Source organism: Rissa tridactyla, chromosome 6, assembly GCF_028500815.1.
Source record: "Rissa tridactyla isolate bRisTri1 chromosome 6, bRisTri1.patW.cur.20221130, whole genome shotgun sequence".
Taxonomy (NCBI): Eukaryota; Metazoa; Chordata; class Aves; order Charadriiformes; family Laridae; genus Rissa; species Rissa tridactyla.
In genome coordinates this window covers 8,387,776-8,410,421 of record NC_071471.1, presented here as the reverse complement: position 1 = coordinate 8,410,421, position 22,646 = coordinate 8,387,776, and positions in this window count along the sequence as shown.

Genomic DNA, 22,646 nt, shown 5'->3' with positions numbered 1-22,646 from the left:
CAGTTGTTGCTAAATAAAATTGTTGTTGTTATTAAAGGCAAACAATAAAAGGCAATCATATATCTGTTTTGGGCACCGTACAAGTCTCAGATTTAATATTTAGGATCTTTTCTAATCCTTGCGGTAGTGAAGGCTTTCCAGAGCGCCTGTGAATGGCCACCCTACACCTTTCCTGGTCTGACCGACTTCCCCCGTTCCAAGAAGCTTGTTGGAGGATTTGCTGTTAGCTATGTATGGCCAGTGCCCATCTCCTCGAGTCTCCTGGGAGACGGGAAGGGACTGACTAACGAGTATGGCCCTTGGCGGTTCTGTTGAGACAAATATGAGTGTTGTGACTACTGCAATTGTATGAAAGTGCTGCAGAAAAGTGCCTCTCCGTTCCCCTGGGCAATCTATAATTGCTTCTGGTTTATAATCCTTCCGTGTGACTGAGCAGCCTGGAGCAGCTCCAGGTGTCCAGAACGGCTCGTGACCCCAGCACGTCCCGCAGCTCCTGCGAGATCCCCGTTTGCTGCCATAAGCACAAAGCGTGCTTGCTTTGGTGGCGCTCGGGAAGGTGTGCAGCTGGGAAGTGATGTACAATGTTGTGTGGGAATGAAAAATTGAAACTTCTTTTTTTCTTTTCTTTTTTTTTTTTTTAAATCAAAATGAAATATTTCAGCATTTTCCCATTTCTTTAGTTCAGCGTGTCCCATTTCCAATTCTACCTGAGTCTTTCAAAAGCTTCACCCTCTCCCAAAATGCATTTTTTTCCGTGAAATGATATCTGAAAGTGCTTTAGCCCAGCTCTGTGGTTCAGCACCGTTTTCTCTCCCTCCCGGCCACCTCGCTCCCCTCCGTGCGAGGCAGAGCCGCCGCCAGCAGCGGTAGCCAGGCTGGAGCCCGACAGTGTCAGGGGTGACTGAACAGACGAAATTCTTCATGCTTTTTCCCCCTTTTGTGTCTCTCAGTCCTTAGTGGATTGCTACCCTTCTGACTTGAATCTTCCTGAAAATTTATTCTGCTGCAAAGACGCTGAAATAATTTTCTATGAAAATGTGGGGTTTATGCAAAAAGCGTGTATCTATATTTGGATACTGTAACTCGGCTATTTCATTCTGTGGGAGTCTTCACTGATTAATCAAACTTGCTAACCTGATTTGCGGTAGGGATGGAGGGCTGTAGGTGGAACACGTTTTGCTCCGTCCTTCCTCCCCTTTCACACGCAGCTGCAGGTGGGAATTGACCAACTCCTCTCAGCCTCCCTCCTCTTTCCCCTGGCTCTCAATATAATACTTTGCAAAAGCTCTCCTGCAAAGGGTTCTGGTGATACTTTGGGCATGTTTATCACTGCTGCTTTCCTCCAACCTTTCGTCAGCTCTTACCCTGCTTTCCTACAGCCTCCAGGGAGGACAAGAACCTCTTGCACGGGAGCACGTCGTGGCAGCGAGCTTGCGGTGATGGATTACAATTGCAGACATAAACATGTCGCTTATCATTATCATTATTATTATTATTTGTCGTTTGGGGCTAGACTAAAAAGGGGAAGGGTGGTTTCCTCTCTGAAGTTGGGCTGAGCGCCCCTGGGCTTTGCAAAACCAAGAAGTAAAATGTTTTCATCAGTCAGCTTTTTCGACGAGCCGGGGAGCGGAGCGCTCCTGGAGCATTGGCAGGTTTTCCTGGAGCAAGAGCGGGTAGCGGAGCGCTGAGGTAACGCTGACATCAGTCTGTTCAAGCTGTGCAATATTAATAGTCTTCAAGGTATGGGTGCTGTGGTGGGCACACTCGCGAGTGGTGTCTTGCAAATGCCCCCACTGAAAAAAGAGGAAAACTGGGAGATTTCCAGAGACATAAATCAGAGATGAACATGCCATTGCTGTCACCTCTCAGTGGGAGGTAGGCATTTAACTCCTGTTTTCACATGAGTGGATCTTCCACTAGTAAGCCTTTGGATATATTCTCTTCAAAATAGGGCAAACATAAAAGCCACGTGCAAATACTGAATGCTGTTACTTTACCTCGTGGCTTTCGGGTAATAAAGCTGCAGTCGCTCAATAGCGTAACCCAGTCTGCATGTCACCGTCTCTATGAAGAGATGGAAGCTCACTAAGGACTTGCAAGCTATAGATGGGACAAAAAAAAGGTGTGTTTACGATACGTTGCAATGATGATAACTGTATAGATCCAGCTATCTTTACATTTCTTAAAATGTCTGAATTCTAAAGTAGAACAGAAGAAATCTTTGAAAACACAGGCTGACATCTTTTCCCCACTTGCATATTCACTCTCTACAGGCTAAAATTGTCTCCAAGCTTCTCATTCATCCTGGCAGGTATATTTGTGGTCTCAGGTTTTGAATCATAGAATCATAGAATTATCAGGGTTGGAAGAGACCTTAAAGATCATCCAGTTCCACCCCCCTGCCCTGGGCAGGGACACCTCCCACCAGACTAGGTTGCTCAGAGCCCCATCCAGCCTGGCCTTGAACACCTCCAGGGATGGGGCTTCCACCACCTCTCTGGGCAACCTGTTCCAGTGTCTCACCACCCTCATGGTGAAGAACTTCTTCCTAACGTCCAGTTTGAATCATCCCATCTCTAGTTTTAATCCATTCCCTCTAGTCCTACCATTACCCGACAACCTAAAAAGTCCCTCACCAGCTTTCTTGTAGGTCCCCTTAAGATACTGGTAGGCCACTATAAGGTCTCCTCGGAGCCTTCTTTTCTCCAGACTGAACAATCCCGACTCTCTCAGTCTGTCCTCATAGGAGAGGTGCTCCAGCCCTCTGATCATCCTCGTGGCCCTTCTCTGGACACGTTCCAGCACGTCTATATCTTTCTTGGATGTGGACGCAGTACTCCAGGTGGGGTCTCACGAGAGTGGAGTAGAGGGGGAGAATTATCTCCCTCAACATGCTGGCCACGCTTCTCCTGATGCAGCCCATCAGGAATGTGATGCAGCACTTGAAGATAAGTGTTGATCTTTGGTGGAATATGAATTTTAGGTAAAGGTCTCTGGACCCACAGGCTTGGGTAGGAATAAGACCATATGAAAGAGAAACAGCTGAGAATTCGCTCAGCGTGGCTGAAAATTTGAGCCTGTCATTTCTGTGAAGACTTGTAATTTTTGTGTGTGATTAAAGATGCTCACCCAGTCTTTTTGAAGTCGCTTAAACTAATAAACTCTGCTTCTTACTTAAAGCACAAAACTGACAACATCAATTTTGAAGAACAGAGGAAAGACTAAGTTTGAGTTTTGCTTGGAAAATATTCTCTGGTGAAGAAATCTCGTATGCCAAGTTTTAGCTCAAAGCAAATGCTAAGGCCATGTATGACCCTGTGGAAAATGTTCCTTAAAATGCCAGTGTTTACAAACTGACTTTCAAAAGTATTTAGGATTGGCCCTGGGAGTTTTACCATTATCATCAACGGGAATAGATTTAGGTCAGTGCAGAGAGCCCATATGGAGCCCAATAGACTTCAATGGTTCCTGCACGGGAAGAATTGCGGCTCAGACAGCCGATAAACTGGCTGCAATTGGGACTGTTACAGTAATATGTCGCTTGTAGGTACTTCTCAGATCTTTTTGGCACAAACAGCATTTAAAGTATTGCACATAGAGCATAAAATAAGCTCTAATTGGGAGTGCTTTCTAAAAATGTGGTACGTCTAATAAATGATTACTGGAAGGATAAATATGTTTAAAATTACTCAAAGCAACTTTGCTTGAGAGAGATGTCTGTATGAATTGATGCTATAAAATAAATGATGTAAAATCTATTGCAGATAAATTGGAGTAAGGTATGACACAACATTTTTTGATTCCTTAAGTACCGTAAAAGCATCATAAGTATAAATAAGCTTATAATTTTCCTGGATCATTCTTGATGTTTGAATAATCTGTTTCAGCAGGGCCCAGCTACTTCTGAGGTGCATCAGGCACAGCGCGCGCAGCAGCAATCACTTTTCTTCTGCATCTAACAGTGGCTGCGGATTTTTCAGACTGTTTTGCTGTCTGAATAATTAAATCCAACAACATAAACACAGGTTATTCGTGTGTGCCATGGTAGCAGAAATCTACACTGATTTCGGAGACTCCCAGTGCGATGATTCTGTAATGGGAAATGAAATATCCCTAATGGGAAGACGGTAAGGAAAGGAAAACTTCTGTTAACACGATTTTACAAATACTCAGCTCATGAAGGCAGCTAAATCATACACTGAAGGGACCTCCGAGTCCACGGCAAAACCAAGGAAATTAAACTTAGTCTCCCACATTGCGGTTTTTATAACGAGGTCTTCATTTTTCCCCAAAGCAATTTTAAAACCAGAAGAGTGATAACACAATGCTAAAGGCAGAAATTCCCCGTGCCATTTGGAATGCTAATTACTGCAAAACTTATTTATATCCATGTTTAACTACAAGACTGGGTCCCTGACTCTGGAAAACTGGCTGGCACCTCCCCTGGGTTGCTGCTTGGACGCATTTAAGTCCATCAGCTGGAGAGTTAGCAGCTCTCCTGCCAGTCTGGCACACAGTAAATAAAACAGAATTTCCCCAGACGAAGCAACTTTTCATGGGAACTTGTTGAAATCAAGCACTTTAAGCTGCTCCTTAATTCTCTGTATCCCACCAGGGACTGAAGTGATGGTGAAGTTAGCTTAATAAAAGGAAAATTAGCATCACTCAATGCGATAAAGCAAAACTAACGTTGATTATTGCATCGTTTCAGCCCTATAGGCTACGATTAATAGAGCCTGGTTCCTGCAGCCAGAGCCCATGGGGATGGATGTATGTCTGCCCCCAGCACCCAAACCCAGGGCAGCGGTGGCTCTTGCGCCTCGGGAGCACAATAACAATAACGCTCCTTTCTTAGAGTTCGGTAATATAAAGAGATTGGTTTATACCTAGGTGTATATGCCTATGCGTGTATGTGCCTATGCTGACACAAATCTATGCCTAGCCATCTTTATGGTCTCTCAAAGACACCGAAGGAGGTAAACCTTAGTCGTGTCACACCTAAAAACGTCCACTGATGCCAGGAGGATTTCTCTGCACTTTTTGAGTGGCATCTGTCATATTTTGAGCTACATCCCTCTAGCCTACTCCTGGGTGAAATTTTGTGAGTTTAATGCCCTGAAAGGAAGACCAGAGGATCGGACTCTCCTCTACGGTGCGAAGGTGCTGCTGGAGGAAAGGGATTTTAAAGCCAGTTCTTTCTCTTGCAGAGCTGCGGTGCGAAGAGCAAGCCAACAGGCTTGACGTATTGGGCCGTCCCTGGGGGTCCTGTTCCTTTGGGCCTTTCCAGCATCCCACCAAATGCTTTTTCAAACCCAGTTTCATCGGGGAGGATGGTCCAGTGCAAGAGCTGTGCCCCAGCCGAGCCGGACCTGGGCTATGCTCACAAGAGGAGCAGCTGGCAGTGCTCCTCTGGGCTTCGACTAGTCCCTCCCTCCACAGGTAGCAACCCTCTACAGCCGTGCTCAAAATATTTTCTGTTTAGTACCAGTAAATTTTATTAATATTAATCCTTTTTCCAATGGTGCTAACAGAGATTTGGTACAAAGACCATTCAAAGTGTTGTCTCACGTCTCTAATGGGCACCAGATGATTTTCTTCACTGCCTATCAGTGTCCTAAAACCCAGGAGAAGCTCTGTCTGGTTACAAAACTTCACACCCCCCCCTAGGAAAGTAGCAATAAGGAATACCCTTGGTCACACTGTTGCCCAATAAACAAATAAACCAGACTCTAACTGATATAAGACTGCTGTGTAATATCTCCATAGAAGACATGAAGGAAAGTTCAATGTCAGTGAAGATAAGAAAGTAAACACTATTTTCCAGCTTCAAAGACAGTGTAACTAATGTTGCAGGGACATTAATTACGTGGAAAAAAATTTTAAACTCTAAAATTGCACTTGACAGAATCCCTTTAAACTAATATAGTGTTAGAGTCTACTAATGGTTTCTGGCTCCAATAAGTTTCCACAATTTTCTCTTTATTTAAGTCTTAAACTCTCCAAATTAAATGCAATTGGAAAATCAGTTATCTTGTTTTGCTTTATGCTCTTGCTAACTCAGTATCATTATATGATCTTGTTTTCTAGTCTCAAAGTTTTCCCTCTTTGTCATTGCCATGAAGTTTTGTTAGAGTAGAGCTAAAAAAATTATCCCTGCATTAAAGTGGTTTTTAATTTCACTTCTGTTCTGTTCACAGGGCCAACCTCCCGTGTGCTTCCAGTATTTGTGAACTACAAGAAAATGATTTCTGGGGTGAGCCCTCAGATGTCAGGGGCATGATGTCCCTGGGCCAACTTCAGTCGCTGGTTGCTGACGGACCTCAACTGTTCGTAGAGGTGCAGCTGAAAGATGGCTTCAAGGCTGATGTTCTGAACTGCCTCTGCTCCCCTGGAACCAAACAGGAGTCAGGGCTGGATGTCGGTAGTGCAGGAGATGTGGCTGGGGACCACCACTGTGTACAGCCTCCTGCTTTGGGCCAGGATCATCAGGCCATGAAAAGAGGAAACCTGCACATCAAGCCTGTGACCACAGTTGTCCTTGCCCTAGCTCTGTCCGGGACACTGGGAAGGTCACATCCTATTGTAGCTGCTTTTTCCCAGCCCATGATAAGTATTTATTTATTTTATATTATTTGTTTTAATGCTGAGACTTGAAGTCTTAGGGCTAGGCAGACAAGTCTCTTTGGGATAGGGATCAAGGTGAAAATCATGTTCTGCTGAAGCCTGTCTCAGGCTTAGGATGTTTTGTGTCTGGTACGTCTGCGCAGTCCTTTGTATCATATTGATGTTTCCTTTTGGGATATACATTAATCATATGTATATAGCTACTTGAACCTAATAAGCCAAGGAAGGCAGTATCTCAGTAGGGTATTGCTATTCTGACCCTCAGTTAATCACTTGTTAGCTCAGAAAAATGGCATTTTGAACTGCTGGGGCTGTTTTATACTTTATACTTGAGAATAAACAGTTTTGCTCAGCTCTGGTAGCAGTCCTTAGCTTGAAAAGGTTACGTTCAAACAGATCCACCAAAGAACAGTGACATTCAATTGGGATTCTGTGCTTCTGGGAACTCCCCCTCAGGACAGGAGGGGAAATCTCTACTTTTGCAGGGTAATATTTTGGCTCCAGCATTAGGCATTGAGTCAGGTCGGGGGGACTCGGGGTGACACCAAAGCAGGCAGCAGGGCTGAGCCACAACTGCAGCCACACCGGTGTGTGGGAGGACCTCAGAGGGGCTTCCTGGGGTAGCCCTGGCTGGAGGACCTGTTTGAGAGATGCTGAAAAGACAACCAGATGCGCTTGGTATAATTGAGACAGTTTCCTCCTTCCAGCTCGTAGGATGAGACATAATGTTCACATAACTGGTGCAGGGAAAAGCAGAGCGGCCTCGGTAGTGATTTTCTTAGCTGGCCTTTTGTTTTACTGGTGATTTTGCTGATTCTTTTACTTTTTCAAGACAAAAAAGTACGCGACTTACTTCAATGGGCTGAAAATTTTCCTATCTTGTTTCTAAGTGTTTGCTAGATGAAGGGCTTCGTGTGCCACTCATAAGTCTTTAGCTATTTGAGAAGGTCCTGCATCATTTCTTTGTGCTTGTTTGGCAAATAAGGGGCCACCTAAGAGCTGCCACCACCTCTCCCCAGCGCGGAGACACCAAGACAACATTAAAATGCTGTTGTGGTTGTGGGCAGTATATTCTGGGAACCGAACCTCGTGAACGAAGGAGCAGCTGTAATGAAGTGATATACTGTTGGTCTTGGGGCTAGTGTAGTTACGGAGAAGCTATAGCTCTTCCTAACAAGGAAAAAAGCAATTTCTTAGACATGAACTTCACAATAATGAAATGTGAAACTCTGTGTCGGTATCACTTCTGTAGCTAAGGGCCATCTGCTTCTGCTACTGCTGGATCAAAATGTCCTCAGTCTCCACAGAAATTCACAGAAAGGCCAAGAATAGTTTGTAGTTTTAGAGGCTGTGGAGCATCTCTGAGTTACTCATAACTAGCTGCAATACCTCAAGCCATAAACCCACTTTTTTTTTTTTTTTTTTTTTTTGCTTTTCAGAAAAAGCAGAAGGAATCTGACACAGAAAGCAAAATAGTAGAAACAAACAAATAAAAAAATGTGGAGTTAAATTAAATTCTGTATTTGTGGGGGCAACATCACGAAATGTGTAGTCCTGTGTATAACTCGGAAAACATCATGTATATAGCATAAAAAAAGGATTTTGCCGAGCTTCTTGTGCAAAACATGGATTAAAATAAGAGTATCACCATTTCTGAGAGTTCTTTTTACATCAGGCTCAACAGTATTTAAGTATGTTTTTTTGTGTATCCACTCTAATATGGCTGGTAAGGAGGATATGGAAGAATAATTAGAGATAAGCCACTTTTCAATTAACTGCTACCTGCTGCTACCCACTGGTGGACATAAATTACTGGCAGATAATTTTATCCTTGTATTACTTGAGAACCTTTGGACATCATGTGCTTGACCTAAATTTTTAATGACATTATGAAGCCCTAGTTAAATATAAAAATAATGATTTTGGAGTGCAGTTCTTTATTAAAGTTCCTTGGGCTGTATTTTTCTTGTATTAAGCTCAGCATGTGAATGTTTTTGTGTTCTTTGGCTTTAGCTCCAGAAACTCTCTTTCTAAACCTTAGCATGGAATGACTAATGTAACCCATTAGAAGCTACACTGGAGAATGGGATGAAATGGAGAAAAGATCGTTGAGATCTGTTCAAAGGAAACTATGACTGAGTTTTTGACAAAAAAAATAACAATTCTTATTCATGCATCTGTGACAATACAGTCCGAGCCTTAGCTTCTGATGCATCATTTCTTGAGCCCCTAATGATCCTGAAATGCAGGATGTACAGTGCTTCCAGTGAAAAAGTGGATAGAATTCAAATTATCCACTTGAAATCATTATGATTTTTTTTTTAAATTCAAATCTAAACTCAGTCTAATCCAAATAATGGAAATTAATACAGACAGGTGTTTCTACTCTTAGACATTAGCAAGTTTTCTGCTCTGTAAAGTGTCCAATCAAGAAATAGAATATAATTTTCAACTTTAAAAACTAATTAGTAGGTTTGTATACTTCAATGTAAAATTAGTTTTTTCTATAGTAGGAGTGAAGCTTGTACCTTATTCCTACTGCAAGGAAAAAAATTATCTTTTCACACATGGCAAAACTCCACCAATAAGAAGAAGGAAACTTTCTTCTCTACATAAGTTAATGCATTTTGTCGACTAGATACACACACAGGTACTTACAGTAAGTGCCATTAGTAAATGAGCACGTACACAGCACCAATGGTATGCACCACGCTGCGGAATAGGCTCACTGCTCCAAGGGCCATGGTTAGACATGTATGCAATGTGTAATCAGCATAAGTTTTACTTAATTTGGTCTACACTTTTCTACTTGCATTCCATTCTACACTTTCCTCTCCATGTTGTACATCTAAGCAGAAAACAATGATTCATATATCCACTAAGTTTTTGTTTCAATTTTCTCTTTTTAGGTTTTGAATGGAATTGACTTTGGTACGAGATGCACTTTTAGCAAGTCCTTACAGTATTACATTGCTTTAACAGGATACTATCTTCAAAGACCTAATTAAAAGCGTACCTCTCCACTTTAGTAATCATTTTTTGCTAATCCCTAAATGGTGGAGAGTCCCCATCACTAGAGGTTTTCAAGATGCGATTGGACACGGTGCTAGAAAACCTTACCTAGGCTGTTTCCCATGAAAGGTTGGACCCAGGTGATCTTCCAAGGTTCTTTCCAACCTGGGCTGTTCTACGATTCTAAATGTTCAAACACATGGAAAATCCTTCTTGTATCATCAGAGTTATTTAAAATCATGATAATTATTTTTAAATTATTGGACACTAATAGAATAGCTTCAAGTTTGTAGCCTTCAGGGCTTGGATTTTCAGTCTTGTCTCTGTCACCCTGCTGGTTAGACTTTGTTGAAATACGAGCTGAGACTCTTCCACTATGACACGACTCCTCCAGAAGATGTTTGATCAAAACACCATATTGTGTGAAACTAGCAATAAAGCTGTCAATATTGTTAATTAGGAGAGCGACGGAGAGCTGGTGTATTACGGGTACATCTGACCCGTTGAGTCTAACAGGGGTGCAAATGAAGGCTGCTTTGAGCTGGGAACAGTGATTGCAGATGGCAGGCAGCACAGCGGGACACGTCAGTGTTTGCAGATTGCCCCTAAGTATACAACAAATAAAGGAGGAACTTTGCTGAAAAAAAAACTCAGCTCCCCCAGTTTTCAGATGAAGAGAAGTAAGTCCTGGAAGAGCAAATATGTTTCCTCTCTTTGCACTTGAAATAGCACATCACTGGGGAACGACTTGATGGAGGTGGCAGTGTCCAGGAGCAGGTGGGATGGAGTTCAAGCACATCAGTGAATGTTTCCACAGGGTAACAGATCAGGATTTGTCCAACTGTGTCTAAATATCACATCCTTCTGAGCCATATGGAAATGCTCAAGGGGAAAAATATTATCTGGTCTTTGTCATAAATGCTGCTAAGCTTTCGTCCCAACTGTTCCTCAATACTGATTATCTCAATACAAAGGCAACATAATAGGGAAACGTGAAGTGTTGTCTGAAGAAGAGACAACCTAGAAATGGATTTCCAGAGGTTACCTTTGATCTAATATTTTCAACTTTAATTTATTACTAAAAACAGCTTAGTTCGTCTGCATGATTTCATTTAAAAAAAAATCAGTATGTTCTTTGAATTACAGAAGTAAAAAAAAAATTATGAAGCTAGTAAATTTTAACTTAAAACATCCACAAATTTCTCTAATATTTCTTTAAAACTGTTTTTAGGCTGAGAATCTGTTTGATGGCTGAGCTGGAGGAAAATCTTATGGCTGAGTTATAACTCCCTCTCCCTAAAAATAGGAAGGCCATAAATGATGGGATTGCAATAGGCGAAGAAGGAAACGATTGTAAGGCACAGATAAGAGGAATTCATCAGAGCCAAGGACAAGAAAAGGAAGAACCTTGGAAATGTTCTGGAAGCGATGACAAACCCACCCATGAAAGTATCATTATCCAAAGGGCTGATGTCATCTAGTGACGGGAGTGCCTGCCTGTGTTTTCTTTTCCCCCGTGTACAGATTTCTGAAGTCCGGTTCCAATTAAGATGCACGTCCATGGAATTTGATGGTGAGTTGAAAATAAAAACGCTGTACATTTTTTTCATAAGAAACTCTAGGTATGCTTTTGTAAATTTTGAATTCAGATTCGCTTTAGGTAGCAGCAGCTTTCTTGCTTGTAGCAAGCGTATCCAAATCTGTTGTAACTATGAATTGGGCTTGCAACCTGATGATAAGCATCTCTCTCAGGTAAAAAGTGACGGCACTTCTATTTCAGTCCACAGTAGCGTCCTGTCATGGTATTTCATGGTATCTTATCATCTTCTGATTTCAGCCAGAACTGGAAAGTGTAAAGGTCCATGAAAAATAAAAATAACCACTTCATCAGACTTTTCTGAACTTTAAAAAAAGGGGTTGGGTTGTATCGGGGTAAGCTCGAGGGTTGAGCAATAGCACTTAGAAGTTATTATTTTCCCACGCAAGTTGTCCCATCCAAATTCTACGATGGTGAAAGTCGTCTCATTAAATTGCCATTTTCCTGTTTGCGCTTTGATAAATCACTTTTACACAGGTAGTAAAAAGCACAGAAAACTTGGGAGATTCCTAACTGGTCACTTATTCATGTACTGCTTCTCTCTGTGCTGAAAACAGACTTAAACACAGGAATTGTTCTCTTTTTTTTTTTTTTTCCAGCGGGATAAATGCTGGCCTGAAGCACAGGCAGGTGCTTGAGGACAGGGCTGGCTTGGAGCAGAGTCCCTGGCAGGATCACGTCCTTGGGAAGCACCTTCCAAAATCTGTACAAACTTGCATTTCCAACCCTGAAAAGAAAGGATTCCCAAGTGAGGGATCTCAGAGGAGGGGAAATGTTAAAGTGATGCAGAGCTGGCCCGAACATTTCAACTCGCACCTCTTATTTTTTCCTAAAGTTTTAAGATTTCTTAAATGAATTTTTTTGCTGTGTAAGGTAAAACAAGCCTCAGGCGGCTTTAACCTGCACAACCAGCGCTTGCCGACCTTGGCAGAAACACAAAGGTCGCATTTAACTTTTCACGCAGGCAAACTATTGAACACGAGGTCTGCTATGTATTAGGAATAACAAGGATTTTCTTTACCATCTATTGTGCCGGTTTCTTCTTTTCGTCCATTCTTTCCTTCTGAGAATACACTGATTTCCCATGAAACAGGTTCCCTTCGCAAGACTGAATATAGCTGCTGATTCCTGACCCCCCTTCTTAATACTTCGGTGGGAAGAGCAGCTGATAGTTTGAAGTTTAAATGTGAATTTTACTCAAAAAAAGAAAAAAAATGAAAGACTAACCCAGCAAAAGATAATGGGAAAACGTACTCATAATCTTGTTTGACGTTTTGATCTGAAAGAATGATGCTTATTGCATTGCTGCTGAGCTTCAACAATGCGTGGGGATTTTCCCTTGTTATAATATTAATTTGTGTGAAAATCCAACTTTAACGAACAGAGAGAACAAATACAATGGTGAACTTGACTGTTCAGGTAAAGTAAAATAGGATTTTCTTTTATCATGTGTCAACATGTTGCATGCAGCCCTAACTGGGACTGAAGGTTGGCTGGGTGAAAGGGTGATGGCATTTGGATCTGCCCGACGCATGCAGCTCGCCAAGGACAGGGTGCTACCGCCCGAATTCCTGACCCTTTTGGCCGGTGGGAGTAAAACGCTGCAGGAACCCATCATGGGTCGTCACTGCAACAACGTTTTGAGCAACCTCCTGTGAGCAAAACCCTGCGCCAGACCCACATGATTTTGCAGATGCAAGGAGGGGAATAGCCGGATGGAGGGGAACCGATGCGCCCTACAAATGGAAATGTTTTGGGGGAAGGACCATGCCGTTTTGATGTGTGGAGGAGAAAAGAAATCTTAATTTCCTGCAACAAACTGCTGGGTTTATGTGCTGCCAAATGCTTGTGCTGTTATATCCTCATCCTCTGTCAGCATGGCCAGTCTCCAGGCATGGGAACCACTGCGGGACGTTGTCCCTCTTGGGGTGTTCTGGCAGGTGGCTTGAAATGGCTGGAGGTTCGTTAGTCCTAAGAATATTACGACTATGCAGGAACACTTGTAATTTAGTTTGCTCTTATTTTCAAGTAGATGGATAATGGTATCTGCTGCTTTTTTTCCTTTATTTACAATGAAAGCCGTATGGTCATGAACTAGAGTTTATTACTGTCAATAAGCTTGTAGAAGGCTTGAAGGAGGAGTTATTACCTTTTTAATCAGCATTTTCTTTACACAAAACAAACGCTTGAATGGACTGGTAGCTAGACGCTGAGCTACAGTTCTGTGCTGAAGTGGCTGAAGTCTTGTTATTTTACCTTATTTTAACCTCCAGGAGGCTTTATCCTTAAGATCGCTGAGCATAAACCGCAGCGAGCGCGTTCGGTGGCACCCAACTTCCCGAGCGGTGATAAGCAATCAGGTCTGTGACAGCATATTAAAAGGCAACTGTATCTAGACAATGCTCTTTATTGCCTAATCAAAATATTCGGGGGTTTTACATTTTGCAAGGCTGACTTGGCAAAGGCTTCCTCGAGCTGCACATGCTGCTGCTTTGTCTTGCTTTTATGCCTTATTGAATTCCATTAAAAGACAAACAAATCTCGCAGTCGTTAGGCACCTTGCTGACAACACCTGTCAGTCTGTCACTCCGAGTCAGAGGCAGATACCGTGGAGCTTCATTTTGGCAGAATTAGGAGGAAAATAGAAAGAAACGTATCTGGGGCACCTGTTCTCAGCAAAGGAGTGATGGGATTATTATTACCAAAAATGAACTCAATGTGCTGCTCAAAGAAAGCAGATAACAAGTACTGTTGCACTAATCAATGCTGTTCAGCGTGTCCACGGATTTTCAAACGTTTTCCTCATTTTTCTTTGGGAGGGGGCATCCACATCGGAAATATTCCGTTACGCACGCCCTGGAAATGCGCACACGGACAGATAAACATGCTGGAGATGCACATTCTTCAGCGATGAATTGCCATTAACCTAACTCGTGTTTGTGACCTTGAAAAGTGAGGAGCAAGTACTCCTTTAATCCCCAGAGACTTAATTTGCTTTAGAAGGACTATTAAAAGGATTAAGGATTAATTGTAAGACTTTTTTTTTCCAAAGGTGGAAAGGTTTATTATTGTACCGAGTGTGTACATGGAGAGAAAACATCTTTTCTACAGAGGTAAAAGATTAAAGGGTTTGAAAGCTAACACTACAGATACTTTTTATTGAAGAATGTGCAGTAGCTGTAAGCCTCTGGTTTTGTTTGGTCTTTTAACAGACATTATTCCAACTATTATTACTTAGTGACTTGCATGTCCAATGAAGCCACGTTCAATGGGCGAAAACAATTTGCAGTTTTGTCTTTATTTCTGTTTTAAACCTTTCCTTGGTTTCAGTCTAATTGAATTCAGGTTATAAGGAAAGAAAATGGAAGAGATCTCCAGTAAGTCTGTATTTCTTTAGCTTCCCTGAATGAAATGCCACTGAACAGATCTGCAGCTCCTGGAAGCCACTGAGGCAGGGCACCTCAATGGGGATTTTTATGGAAATTTTATCATTCCAGGTCGTTTTGACCTTACTGATGGGAAAACAGGGCAATACCTGACAGTTTATGAAGTCTATCAGTTATGGATAAGTAAAATTAGGGATATATTCTTTACATAAATACAAAATAAGAGAAAACAATATGTAGAGTAAGGAGAAACAGCAAAGAAATTACATCTGAGTAGAGCATATCCTATGTGGCATATTTTCTTATATTTAGGTTTCAAATACCGCTTTATACTTTTATTTCTGCTCATTATTTCTTATAGACCTATTACTACTAGTCCTGACATGTAGTTGTTTAGAACCATGGCATGCCTATTGTGCATTATGTTTTCAATTAGGAGTGAAGAAATCAGTGAAGTATAAAGTCAGATGTTATTGTGCATTCTGAAATGCTCTTAACTTGACCCACCTTCATCAAAGGTATACTGAGAGATGGTCTTGCATCATGCTCCTGCCCAAGAACCGGTTCACATCTGACTTTTAGATATCACATGTGGACCAGGACTTGCTTGGTCCACCTGAGCCATCAAGGCATAAGCTACCAAGGCTTAAAAAAAAAAAAGCTATTCAGCCCAAGTGCTGTAGCTCTGTAACCAAATAACAATCAATTCTGTAGACAGTACAACTTCTGCAACCAACGCTGAAGACTTTATTATTTAACATCATCTGTTCCCATGTCACTGCGCAAACCATTGTACGCTGTTCCGCTCACTGCATCCAGACAACGGTGTTTCTTTCAGTTTTTTTCCAGACTATTTCATATTATTGCTGTTTCTCTTCTATTCAGTCTGAATTTCCTTTATTCAATTGATTTTTCATCTTCCTGTTCCTAGCCACCGCTAGGCCCAGTGTTATGGTGAATCTTTTACCCCTCTGTTGGGCGTTGGTGTATTGCTACATGACTCTTGTGCACCTTCTGTGCCCTGCGTGAGCCCAGGGAGGGTCACGGCATCTGGGCTTAACACCTTGGCTGATAAATATGAGCTGAGATCCTGAGACGTAGAAAAACATCAATAAAAGCTCTTCTCTTTGGACAAGCAACTGCCAGTCTGATTGCCATCGCCCATTCCCCAGCTCCCTCGTCTTCACGAGGCATTGTGCTCTCCCTCAGGGCAAGGTGACAATTTTACACGGATATTGTTGCTGACCTGGAATGAAGCTGGATGTAACTCCAAGTGCTGCTTCTTTGCAAGAAAGGTGCCTTTGTGTTTGAAAGCAAGCATTGACGCTACATGGTTTTTTTCAGGGGAGTTTTGCTTGCTGTCTTCTATTATCAGGAGAATACCTGATCTGTGGAGGGAATAGAGACTTGTTGGGGTCACAAAAGACGAGCTGTGTCTGGGAGCTTGGGAAACCTTTGGAGACATGTGCCTGGAGACATGAGGCAAACCCACGCAAGTCAGAGGGAGTCTTTCCATTTATTTCAGTAGGTCTTGGCCCAGACCTTGTGCCATATGCTGAGGCATAGCACTGTGCTTGGTAAGAGCACTGCACTGCCCCTCGCTGCAGGCTGCAGTGTATAAAAAGGCAAAGCTGTAGAAGCAAAAACACAAGTGGCTGCACAAGGAGTAGGACTCCAGGTGACTCAGCCCGAAGGACAAATTTTGCATCCTTCGAGGAATGGTCCTACCCCAAAATATATAACTGCCAGTGGTTTTCATGAGACTGTGAGTTTATGAGACCATACGTAGTGAATAGTTTTTCCATAGGTTTTTCATTTGTGTTCATTTTCTTTTATTTTTCCATAAATCCAAAACTTTAATAACTTTATCGATAGATTTTAAAGTAAAAAGGGACCATGAACATCTTCTGATCCCTTACTGTGCATGACGTAGGCAGAAGAACATCATGCAGTGATCTCTGTATGGACATCAGCCTGAGTTCCCTTCCTGTCCTTCCTCTGGAGAGGGATTTGATGCAAAGCTGTATTTATTAGGAGAAGAAAGGCCTTTCCGATAGTTTGTTAAATAATCCACCGTAAATAATCAAGCCAGGGACCTTGCCTGATAAATGAGGGTGTATATATATACCTGCATACCTGTATATATACTCCGCTTTTTTCCAAAAATAGCACTTTTGCGCCCTTGGTCAGAGCATTGGATTTTTAATTCATTCATAAGACAGCGGTAACTTTTATCAGAAATTTGAGAGGAAAAGGCATTTCTGATTTGGGGTTGTCATTCAGATGCCCACGGCTGCTGGCTGAGCCCAGGGGCACCCCTGGAGCCAGCGGGTCACCAAAGATGATGGACATGGGCACCATGAACATAACGAATGTGGAAGGACCCTTCACTTCTACAGTAAGTCAGCAAGGAAAGGTTTTTCGCTGTACATTGATATCTTAAAATTAAAGTAGTAACATTCACAGTACTATTGCATGCAGGGGAGGTGAGGGGAGGCGGGAGGATGGGCCGTCGAGGCCCCGCACATGTGCATACAGCACCTAAAATCACTTCTCTTCATCTTCGAAGTGGAACACAAAGGGATTTTGCTACTCAATATAAAGAGAGAAGAACAGACAGCAGAAAATGCATATGTTTATTAGTGTTGTGAGAACGAAGGTGTTTTTACGTTTAGCATCCACAGTGAAGAAAACAAAATATTGTTCCAGGATAACCATGGGCTAGTATTTCAGCAAAATCGACAGCCAGAAATGTAATTTGGGGTTGACTAAAGTATTTGCTTTAATCTCCACGAAAAAACTGAACTCTGATTTAGCTTTTTATGTCTTTTCCTTTTTAAATGTAGCTAAATAATTAAATATTGGAAGTTTTCTTGTATACCATTACAACCATCTCAAGATGAACACGTAACTTTTGGGAGCTTTTAATTTATCTATCTCAGCCGTGCCTTTCCAGGAAACCTGACTTTACTTCCTGAGCAGTTCATTGTTATAGAACCATAATTTTTCTGCAAACCTACAATTTCTAGCTCCCTCTGCCTTCCCCTGATTCCTGCCCGCAAAATAAAAATGTCACACAACTTTAATTACACTGAGAGGCATCCTCTTGTGTGATGGGTAGGGCAATGAGGATGGTGATGACCAGCATGGCCATGCCCGCATCGATTAGGAGGGGTTGGGATGGAAGTGGGTTTTACAGCGGTCATGTAAGGTAAGCACCAAGAATTTATTGCTTAAGCAGTTCACATTTGTAAAATGTGCAGCTGTATTTATTATTAAATGGCTTTGCTGGCATTTCAAGATGCAATTAATTCAGCGTCAAGAGACCCAAAACTCTCTACAGGCATTTCCATGGCGTGCAGGAGCTGGTGTTTTGATGGATATGGGAGGGGAAAAACTCCCCTGAAATGCAGCGTGTGAACACGAGATGGCACTTGGATCCCATGGACGGAGCAGCAGCCCAGCCTGGGGACATTTCCTACACAATAGGAGCGTTTTATTTATATATATATATATATTTTGTTGTTGTTGGAAAGCAGGAGAAACCGAATGAAGATAAGCGGCTGAAATACATGCTCTTGGCATAACGTGTGGACTGTATTTGCTTTTTAATGTGTGCTGTTTGGCTGAGTGTTAACTCTGTGCTTTTTCCCCACAGTGAGGATGTGCGTGGTGGTCGTTGGGAATTTGGGATGTAGCTGCCGTCATCAATGTCACCTCTTTTGTCCCGGGTAGGACATTCTGGATGTAATTAGCTTCTTTTCTTTCCTTTGGGATTTCAGCTGCAACCATCAGTCAGGCTACCCCGTGCACCTTTGGTGAGGAGTTTCTTTTCTGTTTTGAAGCTGAAGGAGACTGTTCTTTCTTTGTTTACGTATTGTAAAATATTTTTGAGTATTCGAAGCCTGCGATGGGCTTCCTGGATGGGAACCTGCTGGGCCTGGCATGGTGGTGGGTGTCCAGGGCAGGAGCCCTTCAGCACCCTGACAGAATGTCTCCCTTGCAGAATTTTTGGGGAAACATTTCTGATTTTGCAGTTTGTGGTCTTTTTCACCAGCTATTTATTTATTTGAAATTTTGCCACGGAGCAATCAAGCATCGCGTAGGCGGCTGAATGGTCCCCTTATACCGACATGTGCAGCCCTGCTCCCCAAAATTGGGAAATTTATGACATCCAACCCTGTTTTGCCTGGCCTGATGTGGTCCTGCAGCCCTGCCCCATGTGGCTGTGTGTGCGTGTGGAGGTGCTCCCCTCCACTGACCCCTCCTGTCATACACAACCCGGCCACCCACTACCCACAGTCTCCCCCCTCTCCTGGAAGCTCCCATTGCTTTGGCAATCACCTTACCCATACAGAAATGACCCCGCTCCACAAACCCACCGGCATTTCAGTAGAAATATCTAAGTGATGCCATCATGCTAAATAATTCTAACATTCCTGCAAACTGATGGGGCTTATTTTGCTATCAGTATATATTTGTAATCTGAATTTCAATCTGTTAGCTTGTCTAAATTAACGTTGCTGTTTATATTGCAAACCTGATTCTTGTCTCTGTGATGAAGAAGGTCAACGAAATCTTCTGCACGTGTTTTTTAATGTAAGTGCTGGTGAAGGAGCAGGTCTCCCATTCCCTTCTTGTCTGAGTTGAGGGACTTCATATAAAGCCACGGAACTTGTGCGCGCTGGAAACAAAACATGCTTGGAAGAGGAAATGCAGCTACAGAATATTTTTTAAAAGGTAAATTCAAAATCTCTCTACTTGAGAAACACATGGCAAAAGCTATGCCTTGTGCTGTGGGAAGGATGCTTGGTAAGTTAACATGAAAAAGCCCACAATTTCCTGCAAAATCTAGGACAAAAACGCCAAACATTCACCTCCGCCAACTTTAAATAGCTCAGGCTTTGAATAATAAAGTAATAAATTCAATCTCAAACCAAAATTTTACCCCGTAAAAGGAGAAAAAGGAACACTAGTGATTTCACATTAGCATTGAGCTTTGACATGCTCATCCATTACAATAAAAACACATAAAGTTATGATAAACGTAACTTCGAAAATGGAAATGCCAGCATCAAAAATTGCTGTGAAACTGTTGCTCCCTCAGTGATCTGATTGTGCTGTAAATTTGATTGTGCTGTAACTTTCCAACAATTATGAAAACATTTATGCATTTTTATCAGCACTTGTAAATTATGCAGGGCTTTTACTGGTGAGTTATAAGAGAGAGGGAAGCCTAAACATATGGTAGAGATCTTCAAAGTTCTCAACATAGGAGAAAGTAATGATTATCCTTCACTTAATTAATGTCATGTTTAATAGCGTATTATTTTTCTGCAAAGATTTAGCATGCTCTCAGGGAAGGAGATGGAGATAGCCGGTGGCTGGATAACCTTTTCTGGTCTCTTAGGAATAAAACCACAGCCCAGGGTATAATGATTACTACTAACGAGGTATCTTCTCAGCACACTACTGCCAAGCCCTGTAGACGAGAAAAGCACGAGGGGAAGACCCATATCCGGAGCAAACCGCCCCGGCCTCAGGAGCAGCTGCTGGGACAGATTAAATCCCTGATGATGGGTCAGGCTTTATTCACTCCTTTATCCTTCAGCAGGTCCATTAATTAGAAGGGATTTTCTCTAGATTTACACCGATCTTAAGCAGGAATTGATCTGCTGTCTAGTTATAAGCCTGTTGTGCTGCGGTATATCCTTAAAACTGGGGGTTGCAGTCCTTTTCTCCTCTGATTTTGTGATCTCGGGTGTGCTGCAAGCAACTAGTTTTATCCAGACCCTGATCCTTTACCCAAACAGCTCTGCAGACACCGGTGACCGTGAAACCTGTGCTCAGCCCGAATTGGAGAAGTGCCGATACGGCCTTGTCTGTCTCTTACTATTTAAAAACCCATCCTGTCCTGCAAACGAAAAGGCAGCAGCCGCCCCTGCGGTGTCTCCACCTCCTTCCCCGCTCGCTGCCGAGGCTCTGCCCGCGCTCGGGTCCCTGCGTCGCTCTCGGATGGAGCTACACGCGGCGCACGCTGAGCAGCTGCCTGCTCATTCAGCTTCTCCTCTGATCCTGAGTTTTCTAGCAGCGTATCTGACTCTTCCAGCTTTTCCTCACCTTCAGCTCGTGCTTTGCAGGCTGGGAGTCGTTGCTAGGCATTTGGCTGTTTCGCAGCGAATGGCTGTGTCGGCCGACAGCGTTTCGGTTCAGATCCTATTAACCAGGTTTGGGATGTGGACCAAGCTGTGACTCTTCTGCCGTCATGCTAGGCGATGGTTTGATGGTTCATTTATTTAAAAAAAATACAAAAAAACCCCCAAAAGTAGCAATGTACATGCAGCAGTTTATTTCTCTGTGCAGCTGTCCATCATAGAATCATGGAATGTGTTGGGTTGGAAGGGACCTTTAAAGGTCATCTAGTCCCCAACCCCCAAATGGTAGGAACCCACCCTCCAGTGGTATTTCTACCTGCCCTCGCTTGTTTGATGGGATCAGCCTACACCAGGTCTAGGAGGACTCAATGCTGTGGCAAGTGGTACAGAAGGATGCTGGGACCATGCTCCCACAGCTGGTCTCACCATGGCCGGAGGGTCCCCACAAGCATGGGATGGAGCCCCTGTGCCTGTCATTGTTCACGGTACCAGGGAAGTTTTGCAAGGAAAATCACATCAGTTTTCTCCAGAAGGGCACTGCAGGTGATTATAGCCTCTATCCTCCTTTGCTGAGCTTGTTAGAAAGTTGCTGCATCTCACTAGCGAAAACAGAGCAGGTTGGGATTGTAATGTTTAAAATGACTGTTGGGACTTACTGTTCCAGCTGCATCACACTGTGACGAACGCTCCTGCTAACTGATGTGCTCCGTTGCTTTCCTTTCCCAGGTTTTGTATTTATTCTTTTCCTCAATTTGGATTTTTTCCCACTGTTCTGTTCTATTATTCCTTACCTTTCTATTTTCAGATCAGCATAGGGCTAAGATGGGAATCCTGGTGCCAGCTGAAACTGGCTTTGATATGTGGATCCGATGGAGGATAAATAGGGCCAGTGAGGCACTGAGGAAGGACCCTGTCATCCTGATCTGGCTATCTGGTACTGCAGACAGACATGGGCCAGTTATTTTTTTATAAGCCGCTGAATATAGCCCCTAAGCTGATTTTCAGCTCCACTATTGGGCCCCCACGTCAACCAGGGCAGTCCCTGCTGGAGTGGCTCCTGTGCCTGTGGATGGAGATGGAAATTTTGGCGATGCCAAAGTTGCGTCAGGATCATTTCCAACGACGCAGCGAGCATCGTTCTGATGTGGGAACAACCCCAGCAGCATCCAAAGATGTTGGCCGTGATCTGCTCCCCCCTTGCACAAGGGTCCCATCAGGGCACCTGTTTGTGTTTCCTGGGCAATCGAGTTTGTTAAGGCATGAGTCTTGGCTCTTCAGGAGCCCTGAGGTTACTGCATTTTTAGTGATATCTTAGGGATGTCATGAAAACCTTAAAATATCTTAAAACTAGTGGAAATGGGCTCTGTTTATGTATGAAAATGCTGAGTTGGCTTCTGGAGGAAGCAGGAGCTCATCTACCCACCAAGTGAGCGTTGCGTTAACCTGCACCTGTATTTGTTGCAAAGGAGACAATCAGATCCTTGCTAGAAGCATAAACTACTACGGAAAGAATAAAATCAAAGTCCAAGCAAAGACTGCAAAGGAAAGGTGAAAATGTTTTAATCACTGCTACAGATTTCTCGTTTTTTCATACGGAGGAGAAGCTGAAAACATTTAAACAAAACTGACTGTTAGTAGTGATTGGCTTCGGGTTTCTACTGGGGGCACGGGAGGAAGAGGGGGCGAGATGAGTGAAGCAGGGAGTTTTGGGCAGCCTGGCCAAGGGCTGGGGCTCCTGCTCCAAAGGTTACGGCTGCTCTGAGTCCACAGGATGCTGGTCTGGCTTCTGATAGATATGTCTCTCAATCAAGCAGGATGATGAGGTAATCAGATGAAAAGAGAAAAAAAATCATTAAATATTTATCATGTACG